The sequence below is a fragment of the Tamandua tetradactyla genome, chromosome 7 (assembly GCF_023851605.1).
Source record: "Tamandua tetradactyla isolate mTamTet1 chromosome 7, mTamTet1.pri, whole genome shotgun sequence".
Lineage (NCBI taxonomy): Eukaryota > Metazoa > Chordata > Mammalia > Pilosa > Myrmecophagidae > Tamandua > Tamandua tetradactyla.
The window spans coordinates 102,220,578-102,243,373 of record NC_135333.1 but is presented as its reverse complement, the minus strand read 5'-3'; the positions used below and the strand labels follow the sequence as shown (position 1 = coordinate 102,243,373).

General features: G+C 37.3%; 1 protein-coding gene and 1 pseudogene across 4 annotated transcripts in view; both read left to right on the top strand.

Moving 5' to 3' along the window:
* The window catches only part of LOC143691701 (prickle-like protein 1), a 108,518-nt gene that overhangs the window by 47,947 nt on the left and 37,775 nt on the right, over positions 1-22,796 (top strand). The gene's annotated exons all lie outside the window — the stretch shown is intronic.
* LOC143691700 (large ribosomal subunit protein uL22 pseudogene) lies at positions 1,334-13,002 on the top strand (annotated as a pseudogene).

Here is a 22,796-nt window from a genome sequence, read left to right as displayed (position 1 = left end):
TCTGCACGAACAATGAAATTAGTATTCACTAGTATGAAATACAGAACAAAGGTAAGTACAGTCCCTTTTCAGAGATCAGAGTCTTAGAAAGAATTGAAGGTTTGATATCATCATAAATGAAAGCAATGTTCATCAAAAAATACTTCTGAATTTCAACATAGCTGTTTGTAAACGTCAAAAATAATAAATTTATTTTCAAGCATTTAAAAAATACCGAAAAGAAAATAAGAAAAACAACCATAATCCCCCTCCCTAAAAAAAACTGTAAACATGCTCAGCTTTTTCACCTATTATGAATTTTTATGCAATTAGAATCATACTATACATACATCATCTAATCTGTTTTTAAGTTTTAATATGCTATTAATGATTTTCTGGGTCCATATAAGTATCTGTAGCTGCACTGTTCAATACTGTAGCTATTAACAGTGGGGGCTGTGAGCATTGGAATTGTGGCTCATCTGAATTAGATGTGCTGTAAGTATAAAAAGCACATCAGATTTTAAAGACAGTACAAAAAATATTTCAATAATTTTTATATTGACTGTTGAAATATTTCCAATATGTTGAGGTAAATAAAACATACTAGTAAAGTTAATTTTACCTGTTTCCTTTTACTTTGTTGAGTGTCTATTTAATTTTAAATTTTGAAATTAATTGTGTCACCTGTGCTCTGTTTTTCCTGGACAGAAGTTATCTAAGCATGATTTTAATACCTGCATATTTTGTATTATATGAATATAATTATGTAACCTAATTTTAAAGCAATTCCATTACGTTGAATATTCAAGGTACATCTTATATTATAGTATTATACATAACTCTCTAAGCAGCCTGTGTATAAATCTTTCTGCACATGTCTATTTCTTTAGGATTTACTGCTGGAAGTGTCACTGCTGGTAGAATGGACAATTTTAAATAATCATAATGTTTTTAAATAAATGAAGAAATAAAAAAGAATGCTTTTGCTTCTCATTGTTCAATGATATTTCTCCTTCTAAAAAAGACATGGTTTCAGTCATTAGCTGAGTGCTCATTTTTCATTGAATCTAAAGCACTATGACTTGAAATGAATGAAAATTAGCTATCTGTGAATTGTTTTAGGAAAATCAGCTCTGAGTTCAATATTTTTTTGTGAATTGTTAAGTATTAAGGATTGGACTCAACATTAATCTTCCTTCTAAAGCAAAGCACTTAAATTTTTGGCTGATCGATTGTAGACAATCATGAAATGAAAAATATTAAATATATATATATATATTTAATGTATACATAATGTATATATATATATTTAATTTTCTATTTTGAAATATATTCAAACTTACAGGGAAGTTACAAAAATAATGCAAACATCATTCAGAGAACTCCAACATACACCTGCTCCCTCCCCAAATACCCAGATCCACCAATTTTAATTTTTTGCTACATTTGTCGTTTCTCTCTCTCTCTCTCTTTCTCTCCCTCCCTCCCTTCCTTCCTTCCCTCCTCCCTCCCTCACTCTCTTTCTCCTTCTTTCTATCCATCCATCCATCCCTCCATCTATTTTCTGAACACATGAGTATAAGTCATCTACATCATGCTCCCTGAACACTTAATACTGCCATGTACATTTCCGAGGAACAAGGATATTCACTTCTGTAACCACCTTAAGTGCAGTTACAAGTTCAGTGAATTTACCACTGATATAAAGCATGCGGTTGATATTCCAATTTTTTCATATGTCCATTTGAGCCTTGTTTCCTCCCTTGCTAGATCCCATCCAGTATCATGTATCACATTTGATTGAAACTGTCTCTTCAGTTATTCTCTCTTATTATTTTTAATTGTATGAACATGTATACAAATAAACACCTCCATCTCAGCTCTCCTAAGCATACCACTCAATGGGATTAATCATATTCACGATATTGACCTACCCTCACTACCTTCCACTACTAAAATTTTACTATCTCTTCAAATAGAGACCCTGCATTCATTGCACATTAACTCCCTATTCCCCCTGTTCCCCTCCCTGGCAAGCTGCACTCTAATTTCTATCTCTACAAGGTTGCAAATTCTCTGATATTTTCTTTGTAGGTACCGTGAGGCTTAAATTTAACATCATAAATCTGTAACCTTCTCATTTGCTTTGATACCAACTTCACCTGAATAGCATATATGGACTGTGTTCCTATGCTGCTCTGTCCCCCTCCTGTAGGTAGTTCTTGTCACACATTACACATTTATATTATAAACCATTGATTTATCATTAAAGTTTATGCATTTGCCTTTCAGATCCTATACGAAGTAAAAACTGGAGTTACAAACCCAAAATACGATAGTGCTGATATTTATATTTACCCATGTCAGTATCCTCAGTGAAGATCTTTATTTCTTCCTGGGGCTTCAGTAGTCTATTGTCTATTGTTCTTTCCTTTCAACCTGGAGAAATCTCTTCAGCATGTCTTGTAGGGCTGATCCAGTGATGATGAACTCCCTCAGCTTTTGTTTATCTGGGAATGTCTCAATCTCGCCCTCATTTTTATGTTTTTTATTATGTACAAAAAAGCAGTAAATGTCAAAGTGCATTTTGACAAGTAGTTATAGAACAGGTTTCAAAGTTTGGTATGGATTACAGTTCTACAATTTTAGGTTTTTCCTTCTGGCTGCTCTAAAACACTGAAGACTAAAAGAAATATCAATATAATGATTCAGCACTCATGCTCATTTGTTAAATCCTATCTTCTCTGTTATAACTCCTCCTTCTCCTTTGATCCTTGTCCCAATCTTTAGGGATATTTGGGCTGTGCCTATTCTCAATTTTTCAAGTTGAAAAGGGCTGCTGACAATATAAGATAGGAGGATGGAACTTGTTGATGTTCTTAGACAGGTTGCCGCCTCTGGATTTCAGGACTTATCTGGCCTAGGAACCATCTGGAGGTTATAGGTTTCTGGAAGGTAATCATAGTTCATGCTACCTTTGTAGAATCTCAGATGGAACCCTGGGTATTGTTAGGGTTAACAGGAATGATGTTGCTTGGGGTTTGGCAAACCATGGCAATTAGCAATATCTACCTGAAGCTTGCATAAGAGTAGCCTACAGAATATCCTCTTGACTCTATTTGAACTCTCCCAGCCACTGGTACCTTATTTATTACAATTTCTTTCCCCCTTTTGATCAGGAAGGAATTGTTGATCCCACAGGGTGAGGGACAGGCTCATCCCTGATAATCGTGTCCCATATTAGCCGGGAGACTTTTACCCCTGGATGTCATGTCCCACATAGAAGGGGTGTGGGTAATGATTTTCTTTGAAGAGTTGACTCCCTCATTTTTGAAAAATGGCTTTACAGGATATAAAATTCTTGGTTGGCAACTTTTGCTTTCAGCACTTTATATACATCATCCCACACTGCTTTCTTCCCTCCATGGTTTCTGACAAGCAATTAGCATTTAATCTTACTGAGGCTTCCTTGTCTGCAACATATTGCTTCTCTCTTACAGTTTTCAGAATTCTTTTTTTATCTTTGGCATTTGATAGTGTGATTATAAATATACCACCTTTGTCTATTTGGGTTTATCCTGTTTGGAGTTTGTGGAGCAACTTCAAGGTGAATATTCTCTCTGCCCTTTTCTCTCTCTCTGGGATTTTCACAATGAGTATATTGGTACACAGGTTCCTCAGGCTCTGTTGATTTTTCTTCTCTTTTTTCTGATCCTCGAGCTGAATGATTTTAATTGTCTTATCTTCAAATTCTCTGATTCTTTCTTCTACCAGATCCTATCTGCTGTTGAACCTCCCCAGAGAATTTTACATTTCTGTTATTCATGTCTTCACTTCCATTTGGTTCCTTTCCATAATTTCCATCTCTATATTGATATTCTCTTTATCTTCATCTGTGATTGTTGTGATTTCCTTTAGTTTTTCATTCATGTTTTCATTTAGCTGCTTGAGAATATTTGGTGCCATTTTTTAAAAGTCTTTGTCTGGTATGTCCCAGGTGTGGTTCTCCTCCTTGATAAATTCTAATTCTTTAATATTCTCCATTGTCTGGGCTATCACTCCCTCTCTCTTTGTATGTTTTTATGTTTTATGATCTTTTGTTAACACCTGGACATTTTGATATTTTAATATGTTATCTCTGGAATTTATACTCTGCAGCATCTGCCCCTTAATCTTGTAGCCAAATAATGTTATGACAGAGCTTAATGCCAGGAGGTAACAAATAAAAAGCAAAAAAACAGACAAAAAATACACTTTTCCCAATCTTTGCAGATTGAATTGTACAAGTGTTTGCTTTGGGGTTTATCCATACAATGAGTTTAGAGGAGAGCTCCAGGCCAAAGCATAGGGCCTCTGGGATGCTTTCCTTGTGTGTGTATTGTTGTGCTCATCATACACATGTGGCCCTAGGACTTACTCTGTAAACAGGGTAAATATAAATATAAATATTTAAAAAATATGAATGTCCCCTCTTCCATAGGAAGTCATTTCCTCATGGTCCCAGGCACTGCGCTCTATTTCCTGTAGCCAGCAATCCCTTCCTCCATGCAAGAAGTGTTCTGTAGGAGAGTTCTGTGCACTGCCTTTTACAAGCAGGGCAAGTTCTGAGGCAGCCAGTCCTTCAGACCACCACCAGACATAGTGGGCCAGGTACGCATGCTCCCACTGCGTACACAAGAGTTACTCTGTTCCCTCTGGAACTGGGACCAGGAAGTTGCACTGGGAATGCTGGCCATCTGCTCTCAACTGGTGAGGGATTGGGAGATGCCAGCCAGGGCATCATGAGATTCTACTACTTTTAAGTGGCCTTTATCTTGACTCGGCATTCATGCTGTTACGGCAGTCCTTTAACTGTTTTTTAGACCTTTGAGAAGAATGTTTCTGTCATTTCTTATTCGTGGTTCAAAGCCTCTGCGGAAGGATGGAGCCCTGAAGCATTTCACTTCACCATCTTGATTGCAGTGGGGTGTCTAATACCATTTTAGCACTATTTATTGTTGTGCATTGAAAACAAGCAGGGCCTTAGGCTATCTAGTAATTGGACATAAACCTGATGAATGAAGCTGTACTTTTCTTATAATGTAAATTGGATAATGTGTGCTGAATTTTTTGCATCAAATGGCAAGTAGAGCCTCTATAAATCTTCCTTCATTGCTAAGAATATTTGCATTTTGTACTTATGTAGCCAGTTTTATATAGTGTCTCAGGGATTTTTTAGGAAAATATCAGGAATTTAGGAGTTACTGAATTCTTTCATATCCCTGGTTAGTATTAAAGAAACTGCTGATATGAGGAATAGAACTTACGCTTGTCTAGGCAATTTAATATTTTTGAACATTTAGTGGACTAAATAGTAACCTGAACATAACTTGGGGTGAATGATTAATGGCCTTTCCAAAGTAAAATATGAAGAATTTCTGGTTCACTATCAGTTGTTTTGTTTTCTACAAATGGGAGAATAAATAAAGCACCTTCATATATTAAAATTTATTTTATTTGGAGAAGTTGTAGGTTTACAGAAAAATCATAAAATGCAGAGATCTCATATACCACCCTATTTTTAACACCTTGCATTAGAGTGGAAATTTTGTTACAATTGATTTGTATTGTACAGTCCTGTTTTTTGTTTTGCTTTTAATTTGTATTCTAGTAACATATACACAACCTAAAATTCTCCTTTCACATGCATCATTCACATATATAATTCAGTGCTCACACTGTTGTGCTGCCATCACCACCATGCACTACTGACATTTTCCATCACCCCCAATAGAAACTTTGCAATTAAAGCATTAACTGTCACTCAGGCCCTTGAAAACCTGTAGTCTAGTTTCTGATTCTATGAGAAGTGGTTATTCTAGTTATTTCCTATCAGGGAGATCATCATACAATGCCAAAAAAAAAAAAAAACACCTTCCACAGTCTTTGAAAACTGGCTGGTGCAGTTCTTCAAGGTTTAGCCCTCCGATCGAGAAGGTTAACCAGAGGCAAAAGAGAAGTGCAGAGACTTCTCTATCTTTTCTGAGCCGTCCTGGAATTGTGCTTGCTGGTGGCCGTACAAATTCCAAAGTTTACAGGAATTCAAGTACCCCCTCTACTCCTTATGAAAATAGACTTACTCCTCTCCTGAGTGCTCCATCCCGTGACTTAAAGCAAGTAGTCTGTTGCCCCAGGCCTCTTTGACTTTAAAACTGCTTTAGCTGTCAACCAGCTGCTTCTGCCTGCAGGGCCACTTCTGGGAGGGTGAGTGGCTCAGTCTCTCAGGCTGCCATCTGATTGACTGGCACCTACCTACAGGCACTCCAGGATGCACGAAGGGATTGCTCTGCTCCTGCCTGGGACCTGCAGTGGGATTGAAGGCAGCTTCCATTCCATACCGCACCAGCAAGGGAGTGGGGCAGACATCGGTAAGGGCACCACAGGCCCCTCCCACCCCTTACAGCTGCATCTTTTTGATTGGGCACTTGCCCAGTTCCTGTAACTCTATCTTCCAGAGTTCTGAGGAAGATGGCTCTGGTAGTTTTTGCTAGCTGTTCAAAGATTCTGTGGAGTTTTTTGCTTTGCCATCTTGGTCAGCTAAAAGCTAAACGAACAAACCAAAAAAGCCATATTTTTTTTTTTATCCAGCTTTGCAAATTCTTCTTTTTTTCTACTTTTGGATACAAAAGAATTCCAAGAGCCAACCCTGCCCACACAATAGAAACTTTTAAGCCAGATTTTTCTCCTTAAGAGGTAAATGTGGAAGAGAGACTAATTTTCAGTAAAATAGGATTCAGAACTACAAAAAATAAATTTTTCTTGGCTTAGACCTGAAGATAATTTGGGTTTATTATTTAATGGCATCACTTCATCCTCTCTCCCTAATAAATAACCATCCAAAATAAAGCTATTTACTTCGTTCTTTTAGCTCTGATTTGCAGTAAACTTTTCCCATCTTTGCCATCTGATTGCAGTTTTCATATTTGTCAGTCAATAAGAGATAATAATTCATCTTCAGTGAACAACGTCTTTCATCTATTTCATAGTCTGCCTTTAGATAATGTATGTGAAAGTGCAATGTCCTACTAGCATGAGGCTTTTTTCATCTTTAGATCAGATATTGGTAACAGTAGATCTGATCTGGGATGATCTGCCTTCTGTAAGAATCATATTTTTAACCTTCAGCGGCATTTTGAACAAGAGAACAGGTATTTTATTTCAAACAAATAGCAAAATACAAGCCCGTCATCCTTACCCTGACCCTCACTTGACTCTGTGTTTCACAGGTAAGGACGCAAGCAGCTGCCATTTTGCCAATTAGAAGTATGAAATGTAGTATTTAAAGGACGTTAATGTACATTTCTTTTAACTTGTGGTATAATTAATAGATTAGTTTAATTCTATATTAAACTTTTGCCATTTGCAGGATTGCCCTACAGTGTGGCATAAAAGTCCACAGGAATATGTTTGGTTGAGTAAGTAAGACTATAAAAACTGCTTCCTGAGGAATATTTTGATTACAAATAAAATTCAAAGTAAAATATCTTGTTTAGAAGAACTAGGTATTTTTCCTGATTAAAACAGTAACAATCGCCACAACAAATCTACCATTTATTTTTATGCAGTTTTGTAAGTGTTTCCGTGTGTGATGCCACAAAGCTAAAAGTCTAAATCTGATACATCCATTCATTTCAAATCAGAGGGAGGAGAAGGTATTTTCAGGGGAGACTTCTTTTAGTGGTTGTACTATCAAGGCAGAGAGTCATCTTTTGGCTGCCACATGAAGAATTGTTTAAGATTCCAAAAGGGCTATTATCTCACCATAACGGTAGAGAAGTCTTGTTATTCTTTTTTAAAATTAAAAATCACAGCTCAGGGCGGGCCACGGTGGCTCAGCAGGCAAGAATGCTTGCCTGCCACGCCAGAGGACCCAGGTTCAATTCCCGGTGCCTGCCCATGTAAAGAAAAAAAAAAAAAAAAGAATGTCACCAATTCTCCAGTTGGAGAAGATTAATATAAAAAAATCACAGCTCACTCTTCCCATAAGGGGCCTGAGGTGATCGCTGAAAATGGTTCCCTATTCACTTGTCCCAGAAAACCCTACAAAATCATACAAATCAGGACGTTCAAATCTTCGTGTTCACTTTAAGAACACCCGAGAAACTGCTCAGGCCGTCAAGGGTATGCATATGCGAAAAGCCACCAAGTATCTAAAAGATGCCACGTTGCAGAAGCAATGTGTTCCGTTCCGTCGTTACTATGGTGGGGTTGGTAGGTGTGCCCAGGCCAAACAGCGGGGCTGGACGCAGGGTCGGTGGCCCAAAAAGAGTGCTGAATTTTTGTTGCACATGCTTAAAAATGCGGAGAGTAATGCTGAACTTGAGGGTTTCGATGTCGATTTTCTGGTCATTGAGCACATCAGGGAAAAAAGCCCCTCAGATGCGCCGCAGGACTTACAGAGCTCAGGGTTGTATTAACCCACACGTGAGCTCCCCTTGCCACAGAGATGATCCTTACTGAAAAAGAATGAATTGTTCCTAAACCAGAAGAGGAAGTTGCACAGAAGGAAAAGATATCCCAGAAGAAACTGAAGAAACAAAAACTTATGGCTCGGGAATAAATTCAGTATAAAATAAATGCAAATGAAAGCTAAAGCTGAAAACAAAAAACAAAAAATTCACAGCTTATTCACATATACATCATATAACTTGCACGTACATATTAGGTATGCATTCATTATTTCTTGATTTATTTCACACATTCAACTGAGATTTTTGAGCATTTACTTTGAGGATATCAGATGGAGACTTACTGACTGATTTATTTCAACTATTTCTGATTCAATTTTGCTTGATTTATAGAACATGAAATTTCTGATATTCACATTTTTAATACATTTAACTTTTTTATAATAACCAAAGTTTTTTAAAAAGAATAATGTTTTTATGACGCAATATTTAAAACAGATGTAAAACCAGGCTTATAACTATTTTGGGTTTTTTCCTTATTAAGTATGAAGGCTTCTTGCAAATGTTCAGTTTTTCTCGAAACTAAGATGAACCCTCTTTAAACAGAATTTTTCCTTGCCACAGTAAGATTTCAGTAAAAATTTAGTGTGTAAACCTGAGACAGCTTTGCACTTCATCTTATTTGTTTAATTGCTTTATGGCAAAAAGAGGATAAGCATAGAAATGTTATATATAAATCCAATTTGTAGTCCTTAATTACTTGTAATTAGATACAGATCTCATATCCATTCTTCCCAACATCTGTAGTACTTTTCGTGTCTTACTTACCTTAAAAATTTTATTCCTTTTATTCTTAACATTTTGATCTCTGTTTTATAGAGGAAGGAATCAAGGCACAGAGGCGTTCAAAAGATTCACAATTCTGAGACCCAGACCACTGCCTTACTTGTCTCCTGCTTAACAAATTCAGTGGACAAGCGTTTATTAAGTGCCCTCTACATGCCATGTCTTCATGGGTTCACAATAAAGTCTGAATAGCTGTCCTTGTCACGAAATGGCACTTCCAGCAGTGCTTCATTTTATTGCCTGATAAATGGGTATTGAGTTGCATCTTGACTTCCACCACAAAAGGAGGGGAGAAGGAAGCATTTATCCCATAGGACATACGTCTTTAGATTCTGCCCTTTCCCACTGACCTCATTTGACTTCTTCACTTCCCTTCCTTAAGTGTTTCAGTCACCTGAATGTGTACAGATGGTGCTGGTCCACAGTTTGACATTGGATACATCATCCTTGACAAAGCCCTTTCCTTGTTATCTTCACAGCCATTCAAGCACCATAGAATATTGATTCTACCTGAAATTTCTTCCTCAAATCTTAGTTCCATTGCCATGCTCAGTTCAGACCGTTGTCATTATTTTACAAGTTCTTAATTGGTCTTCCTGTCAGCCTTTTTCTGCAGTCCCCTGAACCATTTTTTACACCGTGGTCATGGTAACTGTTGTAAAAGGCAATTCGGGTCCTAACTTGGCCCTGCGCAAGATCCTTAGCAAGCTTCCTCTTGCCTTCTCTTCTCAGCTACATGAAATTCTCACTAATCACTAAACAGGAAAATTCCAGGATTTGTCCTCCTCTTTCCTAACGGCATTACCACGACTTTTTTTGCCCTGTGTATTATTATCATATCTCCACCTTCAGCTTAGAGGTCCTATAAGATGTTCCTAATTCCCCCAGACAGAGCTAGTCTGCTATCATCCCACTCAACCAGCCCCTGTGCCTCAGCACTGTCTTAATCCATAGTTCCAAAGAACAACTTACTGCATCAGCTTATAATTGTGCCTCTCCCTACCAGCTTGTGTGCTGTTCAAATGCAAAACTATTTTTTAAATTATCTTTGTCACTCCAGGGTCCAGAAAAGTAGCAAGAAATAAATGTGAGTGCATCTCTTTTCAGAGTTTTTGTCTACACATCCCACTATGGGGGCTGAGCTCCATCAAGGTTGGATGTTTTGTTACGATATGATCACATTAGCTTCAAAATATACCCAATGGCATTTTTAAATCTTAGAGCACTCTCCTACATGTTTCCTAACACTTCAGATCCCATAATTTCATTTGAACAGATGACAACTCAGATACCCTACATTTGTAATCACCTTCTTGGAAAGAGGCACTCATCTTGGTCGTAACAACATTTTACAACTGTTGAGCACTTACCATGTGACAGAGGCCCTACTTTTCACTCTTATTGCTCACAATGACAGCATTACCATGTACATGCTATGGTTGTCCCCATTTTAGGGAAGAGGAAATGGAGACACAGGGAGTTGACATAGCTAATAAGTGGCCAAGTTGGCAAATGATCCCAGGTTCAATGACTCCAGATCCATGTTCTTAACCATTAAGCCTCACTATTTTCCAAAGAGATCATCTATTCTAAAATGTATCATGACAAACTGATATAGAAGAATGTTAAGATAAATGTAAAAATGCAGGGTGGGCAATGGTGGCTCAGTGGCAGAGTTCTCCCCTCCCATCCCGAAGACCCTGGTTTGATTCCCGGTGCCTGCCCATGCAAAAAAAAAAAAAAAATGCAAGCAATGATTATTACCAACAATTTTTACTCTATTATTTAACTTTGGACCTTTTTATTTCAGGAAAACTTTATCTCTACTATGAGAGTAGTACAAAAAACTCTGAAAAATTTATCAAAGTTACATAGCTAAAATTCAGGTCCTTACCGCTTCTTTATTTTGCTATGATGTGCAGTATTTCAGGAAAGTTTTGGTTTTCATGATCAAATCTTCTATACAAGACAACATTTTGTAGAGTTGCTGTGTTACGTATTTGCTGTTTCAAATTACCTCTGTTGCAATGCCATTTTAGTGGAAATAAAATTAGCTTAAAGATAGGAAGTGTCTTTGATTAGTTCAATAAAGCCATGGTCAATTCAATTAAAATATATTTCAAAGGAAGGAATATGAAGGTCATAAATTAATTCAATACAGTTGTTCCTAAGCACTTACTACTTACCTGGGAAGGAGTACCATGGTGCTTTAAAGACAAATTTTATTTACAATATGCCTACTTAATAAAGACTTGCTTCAGAATGCTGTGTTTGACATTAAAGATCTTTACCCTAAACTCTGTGATTGGCAGGGTTTAATTTCATTTAAGTATGGGTTAGGAAAGTCTCCTAGATAAGTTTGCATATAGATAAAAGTTACACGCTTGTCCAAGTCACCTATTCTGTGTTTATAGCTGTATTTCCACCTGTACTACATAATATGACTCCAGATTTTCCCCTTTTAATACACCAGAGGATTTTTATTTGCAATTGGGCATCCATTGAACCATCTGAAATACTGAGTATGCATATATGTGAAAATTCATTGCCTCTACCTGTCTTACATTTGTTTGAAGACTCAAGAGAAGTGGTTAATATCAACCTATTACACAACAGAGTTGCAGAAAAAATGTGCTAGTGTGAAAAACAGTGTGTTGAGATATTTATCATATGGCCTCTAGGTAAAGAAATCATGAAAAGGTCTAGTCCTCTATGTCTTGTTAAAAAATTCAAGAGTTGCCTACTAGAGGGAAATAGCCTAGAGGGAAAGTCAGAAAATGAGCATCTTGGTTAATCTTTAAATACCTAGTCCCAAATTTAAAAGGAATTAAAAACAAACAAACAAACAAACAAAACACGCCTCTTTAAAAATCCCCTTTCAACTAACATGAACTGCTTTGGGATGTGGGCAGTCATTATAATTAAAGTGGCTAAGGTTGGTATAGAAAGTTTGCTTACTTCATGAAAGTCCACTGAAAATTCCTAGATCCCTTAAGATCAAATTTATGTTACATACCCGTTTAAAAAAAAAAACAAAACTGCCAATTTCTTGCTTTGAAAGATTCTGTTTGCTAATGGAAAAAAACGAAACTTTATACAGCCACTAAATTAATAAAACTCACTTGGGTTTCCTATACAAAATGCCATATTGGATGCTAAGGAAAGGAGCATGAATTCGACCGAAGCCCAAACACAGCTGGATGGACATGGATCTCATTTTCCTATTTTTAGGGTATTTTTAGCATATATGATATATTTATTAAAATAAGGTTCATTTTAGATAAATACTCTTTCTCTTGGCATATTAGGCGTTTATTCTGTGGATGGTATTTTGATGAAATTTGAAATCCAGATTTACAACACCAGACTTGCACATTTCAAGGCTAGAATGTAGTCCAAATGATCTGAAAACAAAAATCAGTAAAACTTGCAGTGCTTTGATGTAGATTTGTTGCACATGGGCTAGAGTCATTTAATTCTGCATTATTGAAGTTGCATAAGCAAAGCAGAAAATGGCAGCCCTAAAAACCCGTTTTCACTTCAAACATTTTGGTAACTAAAACCTAATTAGGTGGGTCTGGGGGTAATTGTCTTGCTCTTCATTGTTGATTTATATAGACACAGTTTTCATATGAGACATTCTCAATACTGGGAGAAATGGGACAGACCATCTGGATTTTAACTGGTTGGTTAACTTCTGTTATAGCTTTTAATCATATTCTATTCATAGCTGGTTTGAAATAGAATTAAATTTTCATTTTAAAAGCATTTCTCTTTATCCATTAAATATCTAATTAGCAAAAAACATGGTATCTCTCAAAATAAGGTTTTAGAGTTTTTGCATCACTCTTTGGTTTCCAATTATATAATCAGCATTTACATTAATACATATAAATTGCCTCAGTAGATTATAAGGTATGTCTTTACCCGTTTATTTCCCTGTCAGTAAGTGTAAGCACATACTACCTCATCATGGGCCTTATTTCTGATTGACATTTTGCACTTTTTGAGATTTGAACTTGCATTCAAGTTCTAGCATTTACAAGGCCTCGCTGTACTGCTAACCACCATCTTTTCTAAAAAGGATCAGAACAGATATAGAAAAAGTTTAAGGTAAATGTAAAAATTTAAGCAGTGCTTTAAATTAGTATCCACAGTTTTTACTCCATGGCTTATCATTGGTCCTTATTTTCTTCTCATTGACTGGCAAGATGCTGCATCTCTTCTTTCTACATTGTAGGTTATGTTGGAAAAGCTTGGAGAGATCTTCAGTCCCCAGCAGGTACTACTTGGGGGCTCATCTGTTTCTCCAGGGGAGAATTCATATAGCTCTCTTACTGCCAGAACTCCAGATCCACAATGGATGTGGTGACTTTATCATGTTTCTTCCAAACCTGGACACTTGAGGAAAGGAGGTGTTCTCAATACCTTGACCTAGAAAAAAGGCACGACCTGATGGTTACCTCCTAAAGCGGTGGTCTCAGGAGGCCACATCGGAACTGGGGTGGGGGAAGGGAAAGGTGAGTTGTGGGTTAAAGCACATTTCTGGTCTCCTATTACTGATTTGCAGACAAAAGGTTGAGAAATTTTGGTTTATATCAGTATTTCTCTACTTTTTAAAAAGGATATGCCTATGTTTACTAAACAAATTGGTCTTCCTGTAATGTTATTTGAATCGCTCTGAGTTCTGCTTTGTTTTCCGACTACGCAAATTCAACCCTTTTGACCACTCCTTGTAGAGGTTTTTCCTCCTCTTACCCCACCGCTGGCCCAGAACTATGGAGTGCAGGCTGTGTGGTTGCTTATCCAGCTGCGGAGTAATCCAAAGAAATAGTCATTTTACTAATGTCTAGGAATGCCTTTTGTTACCCTCACTACTATTCATCAAAATTCCCTTTTCGTATTAACAGGAGGATGTCAGAGTTGATCAAGAGCAGTTTAAGCACAAAGGTCTGAGGTATCTCTTCTATTGGTAAATGTCTAAACCTAATGACAAAAATTTAATAAATGCCTATTAGCAACACAAGGAAGGCAAGAATTCAGTTCCTTGAATAATGTTATCTAAGAATTTGTCATGTTGAAGATATATTTCAATATTAGAGATGACAGTGGTTACTGCTTGAATGTTATATACTGAGAGAGATATTCTAATTCTCCTTTGCAATATTTCAGATCTGACTCTCCTAAATAAAACAGAATTATCAATTATTAAGCCATGGTATATTTCATTTTTCCTTCCATAATTTGTGACACTTACTATACCCACACTATATTTTTACTTTAAAAATTATCTAGTTAATAAGTGCAATTTACAGTTCATCAGAAAGCTAAAGGAATATTATTGCTAGATTGGGGATATGTAAGGGATACTAACACTTGCCTCAAACAGGAAGTGCTGCCAAATAAATTTAAAGGTTATTTAACTGGGTGTTAACATTGAATACAATTCAATTTTAAATAAAAAATGAATCAAATAGTCATCTTCTAACTTTTGTACAGGTGAACTCAATAGTGTTTTAGTTTTAAAATTGGAAGTCAAATGCAAGAGACAAAGGAAAATTGAGGACCACTGAGCTATTTTTAACAACTCCAGATTAAATTGGCAGCTGTTGTTAGTGTCAGAACTTAAATAACTTTGCTTTGGTAAAAAATAAATTCACAACATATGGGTTTCAGCATGTTGTGTATTTATTGTTTGCACTTACTAGGGAAAGGCACATCAGTTGAGAAAATGAGAAATTCTTCAAAAAGTTGTCCTTGTGAACAGGCAAACCAGTCATAGTGTTTTCAAGATATCTGCCCTCAAAATCTTCTGATGCTTTTAATTTAGCCCATTTTTATAGAAAAACCAACCTTCTTGCGAATGGAATGAAGGCATCTATTAGGCTGGGTTTTAAATCCCATTATTTTTAGAAGAAACATTCTGAGATCTTTTAATCCCCCCTTCAAAATCCAGAAACTAGTGTCTATCTGGTATACAGAAACAAATTCACCAATTATGTAGAAAAAACATCTTTCAGACAACCAAAGAAAATAACCTCACTTCCTACCAAGTACCCAAGTATTTGATGATACATTTTGCCTTTCGTCAACTAGAATTCTTCTCCTGTCCCTTTAAACCAGGACCTCAAGGGCTGCTGGGGTTTTCTTAAGCTGGAAGGGGCCAGTGGCACAGGCTTTGAGGATGATATTCAAAATCAATTTGAATTGGGGGTGGTAGACAAAGGGTAATAAATTGGGTAGATTGAAATACTAGTGGTTAATGAGAGGGAGAGAGAGATAAGGGGCAAAGTAAGTATGAGTTTTTTCTTTTTTCTCTTTATTTCTTTTTCTGGAGTGATGCAAATGTTCTAAACAGTGATCATGGTGATGAATATACAACTATGTGATGATATTGTGAGCCACTGATTGTACACCATGTATGGACTGTATCAGTGTGAAGATTTTATAAAAAATACAAAAATATTTTTTAGGGTGGTGCAATGGTGGCTCAGTGGCAGAATTCTCACCTGCCATGCTAGAGACCTGGGTTCGGTTCCCAGTGCCTGCCCATGTTAAAAAAAAAAAAAATATATATATATATATATATGTATATATATATATTTAAAATCCACTAATGACAGTAAATAAATTATTTTTGAAAAGAGATAACTCATGAAGAATGAAGAAAACCAGAAAGAAGAAAATTTCAACTTCTGGAAGCTGGTAGCAGGATAATTGGTAATTGAGAAGACCCAACGAGGCAGATCCTCATCTGGAAGTAGAGAACGTTAAGACACAACCAAAGTTAGATGATAGGACCTCCAAAAGACTCGATAAGGTTTATTCTTTGGCAAGAGTAAGACATAGAATTTCTAGCTGTGAGACACCAGAAACAGTTGACGGTATGATACCAAACCAAAACCAGAGGAGCCAAGTAACAAGCCTCGGTTTGGCTTTTGTGTCATTCAGCCAAGTGTATACACTTAAGATGGGAGATGGGAAGAGTTTTCTTCAGAGAATCTGGCCACACAAAAGGGAGAAACAGTAAACTAACCCAAACTAAAAATACTGACTTTGGAAGTTCCCCAAGGAAATAGCCCACCCCAAGTGCTCCTAGAATGAAGATGGCTTCAGAAAGGCTCCCCTCTGCTGCCCCAACCCTTCCACATGAAGATAACTTCCAGTCAGCTTTTCAGTGTCTCATTTTTAAATATGAACAGATAACCAAGGATCACCAGACATTGGAAGAAAATATCTAACATGAAATGAATACGGAGAGAGAATAACAGATACTATCCAGGGAGAATACTTTAAAGCAAATAAATAAATATATATAATATATATTATATAATATATAAATTTTAAAGTTTGTAAATATATAAACTAATGTACATATAATTAACATACTCTAAGGTAGAAGTTACTGTACCCATTAAACTAAGGCAGAATGCTACAAAGAAAGGAAGTTTCATGAACAAACAAAATTCCCAAGGAGCTTTGGGAATTAACAAATATTGGAAAGAAAAAATCATTCACTAGAAGTCTTGGCAGTTACAATAAGGGAAATCTCTTAGAAAATTAAGCAAAAACACAAAGAAATGCAAAATCAGAGAGAAAATTGGAATCCCAATCCAGAGGTCCAACATCTAAATAGTAAAGAAAATGCAGGGGAGAGTATCTTCAAGGAAATAATTCTAGAAACTTTCCCAAACTAAGGGACATGAATTTCTGGCTTGACAGGCCCACCAAGTGTGTGCACAGTATTTGAAAATGGACTCACACCAAGGTATAACATTGGGAAATTTTAGAATTCTTGGAACATAAAAGTTCCTACAACTTTTAAGAGGGAAAATGAAACAAGCTTCATGTAAAGGATTAAAAATCAGAATGGTAAAACTGGAAGCTAGAAGACAGCAGAGGAACACCTTCAAAATTCTAAGAAGAAATCATTTTTGGTTTAGAATTCAATACTTCACTAAAGTATTGTTTGAAGGTTAATGTAGATAAAGGTATTTTCAGACATGCAATATCTCGGAAAAGAGACTTCCAAGAAAGGGTACATGGGATAGAGTGAGGTCAAAACTTAATAGATATGCAAAAAAAAAAAAAAAAAAAAAATCAAAGTAGTAGTAAAATCTGTGTGCTGTCTAGTGATGTGGTAATAAATATAAAAAACACCAGCTAAAAGAGGTGAATGTGGTTGTCTTTGGTTGCCTGTTTGACTTTTAAACTACATGCTTGTGCAATTTCACTAAAATTAAATTTAAACAAACGGAATAGACCGGATAGGGCAACAAATTTCATTCCCATTTTTGTTGGTCATGTGATCTTTCAAATTTGACAAACCCTTTGACAGTAGACAGTAGATAAATTGTTTAGACTTCCTTTGAGATCATCAATCTGTGAGTTTCCCAAGGGTTTCTGTTAGTCTGCATGAGTTAGTGAAATCATTATTTTGTAACAACAATTAAAACTGTATTTGGATAAATATTTCTTATGGGAACACTGACAAGAGGTTCAGAAAAGAATAGATGATCTTTGTTCTACCACTGAAGAGCTGTAGGATACACGAACTAACTGTGGGGGATTTCATAGTTTCCCAGCACACAACGCACGAAAGAAAACATGAAATGCAGAAAATAAAAAGTTTAAAAATCCCGGAATAGAAGATAAGGGTTCAGTTGCCGTAACATGAAATGAATAGCTTTCGTTACATCATTAATGTTTCATGATTCGGGGATATATTTTTATACCATACAACTGTTAGACTATTTTATTGCAATGATGAAGCCTCAAAGGATTTCAAAAAGTACCAAATGAATTTTGGAATGGTGGTCGTCTTGGGGCCACTATATATACTAAATTGAGCAGGTTACTGCTATATACAGTGAGATTACATTCATGTTTTATTGTACAATAATTTTTAAAAAGAGGCAGAGACATAAAAAAATGAGAAAAACATTAAAGATATTTAAATAGAGAGCTTGGGCAGTGAGTTACTTAAGGGCAAAGAGCAGCTCTTACTCATCCTTGTACCCCCAGTTCCAGCACAGTTCCTTATATTCATTCATTTAACAAATACTGAGTAGCTACTATGCACCAGGCACTAAAGCTACATCAGTGAAACAGAAATCCTTGGCTTCATGGAGTTTACATAGCTGGGATGAAGGGAGACGATCAAGTTAAAATACAAAATATGTTAGAGGGGGATAGGTACTATGAAGATAATTCGGAAAAGGGAGATGAGCAGCATGGGCCTGCAGTATAGCCTGCAATATTTAATAGGGTGGACCCGTAACAGGCATTCTGAAATACTTGTTAAAATGATTTCTTGATGAACATAAATCTGTCAGCCTCTCCGGGACTTGGTCTGAGCTCTTTACTTGGTATAGTAATAGTGCCATCCTGTTGGACAGCCAAGTACTTATTGAATGGGGTTGAAGAGCAAGGTTGTTGACTAGCACAACCCCAGGGGGATAGAGCAGAGGTGTCAAGGAGAATCCGGTGCAGATCCTGGCCTCAGGGACCTCACAGTCTTGTTGATCCATACCAAAGCCAAGCTCTCTGCAAAGTACAAAGGTTTCCCTTTAATATCCGAAGGTTGTTTCCTGGTTTTTAAAACACATGTTATCCTGGAATGTACAAAGCACAAGCTTTGGGAAATAAAGAAAATGTTTAAGTCTTAAGAAAACATTTTAAATTAACCTTTCTTCCTAGATCCAGAAGAGATCAAGCCATCCTCCATTCCACCTCTTGCTTTCAGCATCGAGGTGCCTGGTCTTTGAAATAACAGTACTTGTATGTGTTACTAGCAGTACACATCTCCAGGAAGGGGGTAGGGAACCACAGGGGTAAGCCTCTCAGTCATTATCACGGATACTGGATTTCCTTTCCCCTCCTGCTGTAGAACCTGATTTGGAAAAGTAGTTTTTTGTTTTAGGTTTTCAGGGAAGTTAAGTGAAAAAGACCAACAGATCAGAGCCATCATCACAAGTCCAGACCCTCAGAGGAAGTTGAATAAATACTTCTTTCTGTTAAGTTCATATCTGTAGACTTTTCTTTGCATCTTGCATGCTAGTCAAAGTCTTTTATTCTTATTTTTATCCACATCTGCAAAATTCATGTGGACTCCTGCAAGCATATTTCTCTCTTCCCCTTTCCCTTCTTCCACTGTTACCAGACAAAGGCTGTGGATTCTTTTCCCTGACTTGCTCAGTAACCAATCCCTGAGACAGCGGGGTTTCAGAGAGAGAAAGCGTTTGTTACTAAGCACGTAGTAGGAGAGCAGATGGCCTAGTGGCCCAAAATCTGTCTCCCTGAACTGCAGTAATTCGAATAGTTTTATCAGAGGGAAGTTGGGCAGGGTCTAGGATAATGAGCACAGTGGCCCCAGATGATATAAGTAGAGGTGACCTAATCATTGAGCATGCGCAGATTAATGTCATTCTTAGAGAAGGTATGTAAAAAAAAATGGCCGAATGAGGTACAGGTGACTTGTAGGTTAAAGTCTAAGCTACTGCGCATGCCAGGCAGGCCTGCTGTGGTTAGATCCAGTCTCATCTCAGCTATCCAGATAACTTTGGACTTGGGGTGGGTTAGTTCTGGGCTGACCCAAGACCCTCCATTAATAAATATTAGGAGCTGACTTTAGTGATTCCAAGACTTTAAAGTTGAAAAACTGGATAACTGGGTACAAATGAAGGTTAATCACAAGGTTTTTACAATCACAGGGTCAGGTGATAAGGGTTATCCAGTCATTATCAGAGATCAGGGCAGCTGGATTACAATTTAGAGGTTTCAGGTACTTCCCTCTCTCTCTGCGCCAGTGTACCAGAAAGCAAAAAGGAATATCGATATAACGATTCAGCAATCAAAATCATCCCTTAAATCCTGATTTCTCAATTACACCACCTCTCTAAGGATGTGCTAAGGACACAGCCCACGCCTCTCAAATTCCATTCCCACAGCCTCCTAGCCCTAGTAGATATGAAACTCTGTCTTTGAGGAACATGTTTGGAGTAAATGTTGTTTAAACTCAAGTGTCCGTCTTCCCCACGTCCCACCTTCACCCTGGCTTCATTGGTAAAGCCAGAAAGGCCTTGGCCAGGTGGCAGAAGCAATGCCCTTGACTGTGCTGCCGGCTTTTGCTGGGGGAACTTTGTGTGTGAATGTCCTACTGAGGGGGGCAAACTCAGGGCATCCTCTGTGCTGTGCCTGCTTCTTTTGAAGTGTCTGGTGATTGTACCATTGTCATGGGGTGGGAGGAATCCTTTGTTTTACAAGGACAAGACCCTGAAGAGCCACCTGATAAGACCTGAGACCCTGGTGTGAAACTGACCCTTTGAACTAGGAGGACTCTTTTCAGATAAGCAAGTCCTGGCATTTTTATCACACGTAGCATTTTTTTTTTAGAGCTGTTAACAGAGCAGGTTACGCATCTAAATAAAGGGTTTTTAAGCTTTTCTGTAATAACATAGACTTCTGAGATCCATTCCTTTTTTATAAAGATGCAAACCTTGCAGTTGCCTGTCTCAGTAAAGGACTTTGAAAAGTAGTATCATTCATTTACTCATAGAAAAGATTAATTAAAACAGGGATAAAATTCAAACAAAATCCAATTAAAGACTTTTCCAAGAAAATGTTGTTTTCTGAACTTAAAAATTATCTTTATTATCTTTCAAACCAAATGGCATGAGTTATTTCTTACTAAAGGCCAGTTGTAGAACAAGAGTTAGGAAATAGAATAAATGGTAGTCATTTTTAACATTTTGGAATCCCGAGTTCCACACCTGAAGGTGGGCATTCCTCATACATCCAGCAGCCACTCAACAAAATTTTGTCCAGTCCCTGCTACATGCCAGGTGCTGGGCTAGTTCTTGGGATGTATCGTTGAGCAAGAGAGACTTATTCTCTGTTCTCAAAGTCTCCCAGCCCAATAGAGACCACAGACCTTAAAGAAATAATTGACACAGGGTGTGAAAAGATTGTGGTAAGGTAGTGAGGGGTGCTATCGGAGCATTTCTTTTGATACTGAAAGTCTTTTGGAACTTTATTCTGGAGAGTGAGTTAAATGAATAATTTCATTTTCCTTTTCAACAGTTCTTTGAGAATTCCCATGCTTTATGTTCGAGTTTGCTTTCCAACTTTTCCTTCATGTTCGCTTAAATGCTTCTCTAGACAGTTTCCCAAAATAGAATTTTCCATTTCAGACTAAGGAGCTCCAGATGAGATCAGGAATTTAGGGTAAATGCTTGGAACTTTCATTTGAAGTTTTATGCTGTCTAAGCCCTAAAGAGACAGAAAGGGTTGGTGTGGCTGCTCAAACTTTCAGGCCCCTGGCTGTCTGTGGTTCTCCCTGTAGGAGCAGGCAGGGCCCAGCACAGCCCTCCGGGCTGCTGTTGCTGTCAAGGGGAATGTGTACAGTTGTTTCTACTCAGGGTGCAGCAACAAGTTCTAAAACCACCTCTTGGTTTAAAGTGGTCCCCTGAGAAATTGAGGCCCAGAAGTGTAATGAACATCTGGCAAAGTAGTAGAGAATCAGAACTACAGTTCCACGCCCCACCCTCCACCTCCATCCCAGGCTCAAAAGTGAACACCCCAACTTTCAAAGGACCCTGAAAGCGCACCTCATTCCACCTCTGCACAAATCCTCCTTTCCTCTTCACTGCTTCTGGGACCTTCTGCCCATCCCAGCCTCACACTGGCTGTTTGAAATCAGGGATTTGAAAATATTTACTACATGTCTGACTTAAAGCAAAGCGCTCTCCATATTTTCCTTTAAAGCACACCTCTTAAGAATAATGCTATTTGTGTAATAAGGCTTGTCAATGAGGTCTGTCGAATTTTAATTTTCTAGTTCAGTATATGTTATAATGCATATATAAGACTATTGAGTCCAGGCCCATAAAGGTTATCCTGAAAACTGCAGTAGGGATTTCCAGATTTATTACCATTTGCCCCCGCCCCCTACCCCCATATTTCCCCAACAGTAGCTCGTTTGTGGGAATGACATTACAAATAATGTTCAGTGTACCTTAATTTTAAGCCAAAAAAGTTCGAGGTAACGGTACAGGATATTCTAATAGGAAAGTATGTTGTGCTAAGATTATTGCCATATAATAAAGTCCACAGTGCCCTTAAGCGGTGGGAGGATGGAGGATCCTTTATGAAATGCTTAGTCTTGAGCCAACATTCCACTCCTCTCCTCCTTTCCTGTTCCCTCCCTCCTCATCAGAGCCACATTCTCCATACTTTTCATTTTCCACTATAACCATTATAAAAGGATAATTATCTTTTCATGTTTTTTAATGCATAGGCAATCTTCTCAATTGTAATTAAAATATATTTTCTGTTTTGCTTTTTTAAACAGTTAAATTATGTAAAACTCAAAAGTGACAAACTGATGAATTAATTCAAATAAGATTGACATAATTGCATTTTATATCCCTGATAAAAATCACACAGGAACAGGAGTTATAATCTTATCCTACCGTTTATCCTCAGATGTGTATTTTTCTTGTTCCCCGGCCAGTAAGGAAA